The sequence below is a fragment of the Triticum urartu genome, chromosome 5A, assembly GCF_056163025.1.
Source record: "Triticum urartu cultivar PI428250 chromosome 5A, HENAU_Tu73, whole genome shotgun sequence".
In the NCBI taxonomy this organism is placed as follows: Eukaryota; Viridiplantae; Streptophyta; class Magnoliopsida; order Poales; family Poaceae; genus Triticum; species Triticum urartu.
The window spans coordinates 162,315,338-162,324,439 of record NC_141877.1 but is presented as its reverse complement, the minus strand read 5'-3'; the positions used below and the strand labels follow the sequence as shown (position 1 = coordinate 162,324,439).

Genomic DNA, 9,102 nt, shown 5'->3' with positions numbered 1-9,102 from the left:
CAAGCATATTGCATGTTTATGATATAAAACCTATACAAAAACATCACAAATACACAGAAAAAAAGATATGAGAAAATACAGCAGTAGCGCTCTTTAGCGCTGGACATAAAAACGCTATTGCTAAAGCACTTAGTAGTAGAGCTGGTATGGGAAGCGCTACTGCTAAGTAGGTATAGCAGTAACACGCGCTACTACTAAACGTTAGCTGTAGCACCCGCGCTACTGATACACCAAATACCCGCGCTACTGCTAGGCTTTTCCCTAGTAGTGCATGCAGGATACGAGGTGTCACAATGATTTGATGAGGTAAGGTAATCGTTGAGTAATGTTTTCAAATGCTAATGGATGGAATTTCTAATGTATGGCTAGAACAACAAGTCGGTGATGATATCGTGACGTCTTATTTGAGAACTGTAGACATGGTTTGCCACGCTGGATCTTGTGAAGATTATGTCTATTCTTTGTTTAAGACTAATTGTACACATTCATGTTGCAAATATTTCTTTGGGTTCTGTTTTGAAGGGTATAGTAATGTAGAAATGGCTGAATTTTACAAACTGTAGCACTTCTTCTGAGCTATCAATTAGTTCAAAAGCTACCTAACATGCTGATAACTTGCTAAATTAGGCATATAATATTATAATTTCAGTTTCATCTGAGAATTTCTCTTTAAGACAATGGCAGTGAACATTTGTTTCCGACAATGACAGTGGATATCGTATATTTTGCTCTCTAAAAATGAATTATTGTGGTGTTGTTCACCTATCAATGTGCCATGTTTCCTATCTAAGAATATGCCACATTTGTTAAATAAACCAACTCATTAAAGTGATGGACAGCTAAATACTTCTTATAGAACTGAAATAATATATAGGCAACCAAACATCCTTCCCTTTCAAAAAAAGCCAAGCAAACATCTGGGTAACTTCCTGGCGCGGCGGAGCGCCCTTGCCCACTAGTACATATTATGAACCCTCAACTCATACAATTTTGAAGACAACATGAACTGGATATATAATGCATTGCTATTCTTCAAAGTATGGTATATTTAGTTGGATAGAGTGACTTTTTGTCAAGGAAGAAACGACCTTAACTCCCTCATGATAAGCATGTGGTTGATCTGAGTGCAAGTCATATGCACCAGCATACTTGGCCGTGCCATGTTTTGTTAGATCCATTCTTAAGAAAATGCATTATTCTTAAAGGCGGCACCCTCACTACAGCTTGACCACGTTATCCCCGCCAATGTCGATTAGCTCTGCCTTGGTGGCGACGGGCTCCTGGACCACCTCAAGCAGGCGCCTGCTGCGGCGGCCAACATGTGAGGTATGCTCTTTGGCACCAGCTCTTCATTCTCAACATCCGGTTGTGTCTGTTCCTCATATTGTCTCCAAATACCGGTGCGAAAAGGCTTTATTCTAGATCTGCTCACTATGGTTCTCCAAATACAATACATTCAATAATATTGTAGTTTTTGTGGGCTTGTTCTTTATAAGAAAAGAATTGTACACATAGCACTATAGTTAGAAGCAGGTCTACAAAGGCATGGCTTAAAATTCCATATACATGTTTTGTTCCTTTTCCTTTCCATATCTATGGTTTCCATATTAATTTATGTTTTCCCCTCAAGGGAGGACATGTGTATTTGAGAGAGAGAGTTATGGAAAAGAGGGTGCTGGACTAAGAGGAAGGAGTGGAATCACATGATGTGCATTGCATTTCTGTCAGTGTGCAATCCAGTTATATACGAATAAGGGTATATACAATAATAAGCTCCCTATCTGTTGAACGTCACAATTACTACAAAGACACAAGTCATTTCTGACAATTGAAGATCAAACAAACAATACTGCAGAATTATGCCAATATAAGTTTTTGATGTACATGGAACTTGTCACTTTTACCGTCATCTTTCATTTTGGAGACATGGCTAACTCTTTTCTCCACTATTTGGCATCTTCTCATGTTCATCTTGACAGTCTGGTTTTTTATGATCTTGTTTTCTATTTGCAGGGGAAAATTATATTTCAATGATACAAATGGCTGATGTTGGTTTTGGTATATGTGGTCAAGAAGGTTGTCAAGTAGTGATGGCCTCAGATATGTTATGGGGCAGTTTTTTTAATAGATCACTTCTTGCGCACAAGCACTGGAACCATCGGTCTATGACATACATGATTCTCTATAACTTCTACCAGAATGCTTTCTTTGTGTTAATGCTCTTCTGGTACGTATTCCCTCCTCTGTGTGTTTCTCATATGATGTAAGCTAAGTATATATGTGTTACCTTTGTTACTTGTCACCTATAATTTGACTATGCAAATGTATGAATACGGAAGCATCACCCTGCACTCCCTTTTGGTCTTTTTGGACCTCTTGTAAGGTACACTGGTCTAATTAAGTTCTTAATGAATTGATTTAGGCACACTACATATTCTGTAACCCTTGTGCTGGTAGATTAGAGTACTGCTTTCTGTTCCATTATCTACACATCAGTTCCCACAACATTGATTGGTATTCTAGAGGACTTACTCATAATAGTCATAATACTCTTCTTTATTGTCTGAGACTGTTGAGGCAAAGCTTCAAAATGAGGGCTACAACATGACACTATTCTGAAACATAATGGTAGATACCTTGTAACAAAGCCTTGTCCTTTCCTGTGTACATTTCTTCACATATAATATTAGTACGATGGACATTTGGAGTATGGAATTCTTGATACGTCACCATTTGACAAAAAGAATTAGAATATGTGATATCGACCATGTAGGCCTTTTAATACTTAGCACTTACATATTCATACGTGTTTTCTCTCACTAATATTTGAATGCATGTACCTTTGCGTTTTACAGGTTCACCTGATTATTGGAGTTAACCTGATTATTTTCACAAGCTATGTCAGATGTTCATGTTTAGTTCTATTTCATGTAGCAGTCTTGTTTGTTAGTAATGTTAGATGTTTCTGTTTACATGTACATTCATTATTTTTCCCGTCTGAATCCCCTTAATTAGTAAGGTGATCTCACAAGCTTGGGTCCTAAACCACAAGAACTCAAGAAAGTCATCATACATTCCTTCTGCAGGACACTAGAAACCTTAGATATAAGTTCCCGTGGTGGCTGCTACGTCTTGAGCTTGCGTTGGTTTTCCCCGAAGAGGAAGGGATGATGCAGCAGAGTAGCGTAAGTATTTCCCTTAGTTTTTGAGAACCAAGGTATCAATCCAGTAGGAGGCCACGCTCAAGTCCCTCGTACCTGCACAAAACGATAGCTACTCGCAACCAACGCGATTAGGGGTTGTCAAGCCCTTCATGGTCACTTATGAGAGTGAGATCTGATAGATAGAATATTTTTGGTATTCTTGGTATAAAGATGCAAAGTAAAAAGTAAAGGCAAAGTAAATAGCAAAACAATATTAAAGTGATGGAGATTGATATGATGAGAATAGACCCGGGGGCCATAGGTTTCACTAGTGGCTTCTCTCAAGAGCATAAGTATTCTACGGTGGGTGAACAAATTACTGTTGAGCAATTGATAGAATTGAGCATAATTATGAGAATATCTAGGCATGATCATGTATATAGGCATCACATCCGTGACAAGTAGACCGAAACGATTCTGCATCTACTACTATTACTCCACTCATCGACCGCTATCCAGCATGCATCTAGAGTATTAAGTTAAGCAAGGTGACATGATGTAGAGAGATAAATTCATGCAATATGAAATAAACCCCATCTTGTTATCCTCGATGGCAACGATACAATACGTGCCTTGCTGCCCCTTCTGTCACTGGGTAAGGACACCGCAAGATTGAACCCAAAGCTAAGCACTTCTCCCATGGCAAGAACTATCAATCTAGTTGGCCAAACCAAACGGATAATTCGAAGAGACTTGCAAAGATAACCAATCATGCATAAAAGAATTCAGAGAAGATTCAAATATTATTCATAGATAGACTTGATCATAAACCCACAATTCATCGGTCTCAACAAACACACCGCAAAAAGAAGATTACATCGAATAGATCTCCACGAGAGAGGGGGAGAACTTTGTATTGAGATTCAAAGAGAGAGAAGAAGCCATCTAGATACTAACTATGGGCCCGAAGGTTTGAGGGAAACTACTCACACTTCATCGGAGAGGCTATGGTGATGTAGCAGCCCTCCGTGATGACGGCCCTCTTCCGGCGGAGCTCCGGAATAGGCCCCAAGATGGGATCTCATGGATACAGAAAGTTGCGGCGATGGAATTAGGTTTTTGGCTCCTGTTCTGATCGTTTGGTGGTACGTGTGTATATATAGGAGGAAGAAGTACGCCGGAGGAGCAACGAGGGGCCCACAAGGCAGGGGGCGCGCCCTAGGGGGGGCGCCCCCACCCTCATGATCGCCTCTTTTGTTCCTTGGAGCAGGGTCCAAGTCTCCTGAATCACGTTCGGTGAGAAAATCATGTTCCCAAAGATTTTATTCCGTTTGGACTCCGTTTGATATTTTGTTTCTCCGAAACATTGAAATAGGCAAAAAACAACAATTCTGGGCTGGGCCTCCGGTTAATAGGTTAGTCCCAAAAATAATATAAAAGTGGAAAATAAAGCCCAATATAGTCCAAAACAGTAGATAATATAGCATGGAGCAATCAAAAATTATAGATATGTTGGAGACGTATCAGGCATCCCCAAGCTTAATTCCTGCTCGTCCTCGAGTGGGTAAATGATAAAAAGAGAATTTTTGATGCGGAGTGCTACTTGGCATAATTTCAATGCAAATCTTCTTAATTGTGGTATGAATATTCAGATTAGAAAGGTTCAAGACAAAGGTTTATATTGACATAAAAATAATGATACTTCAAGCATACTAACAAAGCAATTATGTCTTCTCAAAATAACATGGCCAAAGAAAGTTATCCCTACAAAATCATATAGTCTGGCTATGCTCCATCTTCCCCACACAAAGTATTTAAATCATGCACAACCCCGATGACAAGCCAAGCAATTGTTTCATACTCTAACTTTTTCAAAACTTTTTCAATCTTCACGCAATACATGAGCGTGAGCCATGGATATAGCACTATAGGTGGAATAGAATGGTGGTTGTGGAGAAGACAAAAAGGAGATAGTCTCACATCAACTAGGCGTATCAACGGGCTATGGAGATGCCCATCAATAGATATCAATGTGAGTGAGTAGGGATTGCCATGCAACGGATGCACTAGAGCTATAAATGTATGAAAGCTCAACAAAAGAAACTAGTGGGTGTGCATCCAACTTGGTTGCTCACGAAGACCTAGGACAATTTGAGGAAGCCCATCATTGGAATATACAAGCCAAGTTCTATAATGTAAAATTCCCACTAGTATATGAAAGTGACAACATATGAGACTCTCTATATGAAGAACATGGTTCTACTTTGAAGCACAATATATGAGACTCGCTATATCAAGGTGCTACTTTGAAGCACAAGTGTGGAAAAAGAGACACTAGCATTGCCCCTTTTTTTGGGCCTTCTTTTTTTTTCTTTGGCCTTTCTCTTTTTTTGGGACAATGCTCTATTGAATGATGATCATCACACTTCTATTTATTTACAACTCAATGATTACAACTCAATACTAAAACAAAGTATGACTCTATATGAATGCCTCCGGCGGTGTACCGGGATATGCAATGAATCAAGAGTGACAAGTATGAAAATTATGAAAGGTGGCTTTGCCACAAATACTATGTCAACTACATGATCATGCTAAGCAATATGAAAGTGATGGATGTGTCATGATGAACTAGATGATGGAAAGTTGCATGGCAATATATCTCGGAATGGCTATGGAAATGCCATAATAGGTAGGTATGGTGGCTGTTTTGAGGAAGGTATATGGTAGGTGTATGATACCGGCGAAAGGTGCGCGGTATTAGAGAGGCTAGCAACGGTGGAAGGGTGAGAGTGCGTATGATCCATGGACTCAACATTAGTCATAAAGAACTCATATACTTATTGCAAAAATCTAGAAGTTATCAAAGCAAGGTACTACACGCATGCTCCTAGGGGGATAGATTGGTAGGAAAAGACCATCGCTCATCCCCGACCGCCACTCATAAGGAGACAATCAATAAATAAATCATGCTCCGACTTCATCACATAACGGTTCAACATACGTGCATGCTACGGGAATCACAAACTTCAACACAAGTATTCTTTAAATTCACAACTACTCAACTAGCATGACTTTAATATTATCACCTCCATATCTCAAAACAATTATCATGCTTCAATATTTTCTTAGTATTCAACACACTCAAAAGAAAGTTTCACAAATCTTGAATACCAAGCATATTATTATTAAGCAAATTACCATGCTATTAAGAGACTCTCAAAATAATTTAAGTGAAGCATGAGAGATCAATAGTTTCTTTAAAACAAATCCACCACCGTGCTCTAAAAGATCTAAGTGAAGCACATAGAGCAAAATTAATTAGCTCAAAAGATATAAGTGAAGCATATATAGCAAAATTATAACACTCAAAAGATATAAGTGAAGAACATAGAGCAAATCTACTTAGCTCAAAAGATATAAGTGAAGCACATAGAGCAAAACTACTTGGCTCAAAAGATATAAGTGAAGCACATAGAGTATTCTATCAAATTTTAATTCATGTATGGCTCTCTCAAAAGGTGTGTACATCAAGGATGATTGTGGCATACTAACAAACAAAGACACAAATAATACAAGACGCTCCAAGCAAAACACATATCATGTTGGTGAATAAAAATATAGCTCCAAGTAAAGTTACCGATGGAAGTGGACGAAAGAGGGGATGCCTTCCGGGGCATCCCCAAGCTTTGAATTTTTGGTGTCCTTGGATTATCTTGGGGGTGCCATGGGCATCCCCAAGATTAGGATCTTGCCACTCCTTGTTCCATAATCCATCAAATTCTTACCCAAAACTTGAAAACTTCACAACACAAAACTCAAAATAGAAAACTCGTGAGCTCCGTTAGTGAAAGAAAACAAAATACCACTTCAAGATGCTGTAATGAACTCATTCTTTATTTATATTGGTGTTAAACATACTGTATTACAACTTCTCTATGGATTATAAACTATTTTACTAGCCATAGATTCATCAAAATAAGCAAACAACACACGAAAAACAGAATCTGTCAAAAACAGAACAGTCTGTAGTAATCTATAGCTAGCGCAAGATCTGGAACCCCAAAAATTCTAAAATAAATTTCTGGACGTGAGGAATTTATCTATTAATCATATGGAAAAATAATTAACTAAATATCACTCTTCAAATAAAAATGACAGCAGTTCTCGTGAGCGCTAAAGTTTCTGTTTTTTACAGCAAGTTCAACAAGACTTTGCCCAAGTCTTCCCAACGGTTCTACTTGGCACAAACACTAATTAAACACAAAAAACACAACCAAAACAGAGGCTAGATAATTTATTTATTACTAAACAGTAGCAAATAGCAAGGAATAAAAATAAAATTGGGTTGCCTCCCAACAAGCGCTATCGTTTAACGCCCCTAGCTAGGCATAACGAGCAAGAATAGATCTAGGTATTGCCATCTTTGGTAGGCAATCCATAAGTGGATCTCATGATAGTTTCATATGGTAATTTTATTTTCTTTCTTGGAAAGTGTGCCATGCCCTTTTTTAGTGGAAATTGAAATCTAATATTCCCTTCCTTCATATGAATAATCGCACCAACCGTTCTAAGGAAAGGTCTACCAAGAATAATAGGGCAAGAAGGATTGCAATCTATATCAAGAACAATGAAATCTACGGGCACATAATTCCTATTTGCAACAATAAGAACATCATTAATTCTTCCCATAGGTTTCTTAATATTGGAATTCGCAAGATGCAAGTTTAGAGAGCAATCATCAAAATTACAGAAATCTTGTAAATCACACAAAGTTTTGGGAATAGTAGAGACACTAGCACCCAAATCACACAAAGCATAAAGCTCATGATCTTTAAATTTAATTTTAATAGTTGGTTCCCACTCATCATAGTGGAATTCGCAAGATGCAAGTTTAGAGAGCAATCATCAAAATTACGGAAATCTTGTAAATCACACAAAGTTTTGGGAATAGTAGAGACACTAGCACCCAAATCACACAAAGCATAAAGCTCATGATCTTTAAATTTAATTTTAATAGTTGGTTCCCACTCATCATAGAGTTTTCTAGGGATAGAAACTTTCAACTAAAGTTTTTCTTCATAAGATTGCATCAAGGCATCAACAATATGTTCGGTGAAGGCTTTATTTCGACTATAAGCATGTGGATAATTTAGCACGGATTGCAACAAGGAAATACAATCAATTAAAGAGCAACTTTCATAATTAAATTCCTTGAAATCCAATATAGTGGGTTTAGCAACATCTAGATTTTTATTTCTTTCAATCCCACTTTCGTTAATTTCATCATTAAGATCTAAATACTCCGAATTTTTAGAACGCCTTCTAGGTAAAGGAAGATCATATTAAGTTTCATCAAGATTCATATTGCAAAATAAAGATTTAATTGGAGACACATCAATAACTTTTAGATCTTGATCATTATTTTCATAGGAATTGGAAGAACACGCTTTAATAAAGGCATCTTTGGAAGCACGCATCCTAGCGGTTCTTTCTTTACACTCATCAATTGAAATTCTCATGGCTTTAAGAGACTCATTGATATCATGCTTAGGTGGAATAGATCTAAGTTTCAAAGCATCAACATCAAGAGCAATTCTATCAACCTTTCTAGCCAAATCATCAATCTTAAGCAATTTTTCTTCAATCATAGCATTAAAATTCTTTTGCAAAGAAATAAATTCTTTAATATTAGATTAAAAATCAGAGGGCATCTTATTATAATTTCCATAAGAGTTGTTGTAGGAATTCCCATAATTATTAGAAGGATTACTAGGATATGGCCTAGGATTAAAATTCCCTCTATAAGCGTTGTTACCAAAATTATTCCTACCAACAAAATTCACATCCATAGATTCATTGTTATTCTCAATCAAAGTAGACAAAGGCATATCATTAGGATTAGAAGAAACACTCTTAGTAGCAAATAATTTCATAAGTTCATCCATCTTTCCACTCA

The 9,102-nt window shown here is 37.4% G+C and overlaps 1 pseudogene; it reads left to right on the top strand.

Annotated features, from left to right (window-relative positions):
• Window positions 1–1,245: 1,245 nt before the first annotated feature.
• On the top strand, window positions 1,246–2,878 carry LOC125506887 (phospholipid-transporting ATPase 1-like; annotated as a pseudogene).
• The last annotated feature ends 6,224 nt before the right edge of the window (window positions 2,879–9,102 follow it).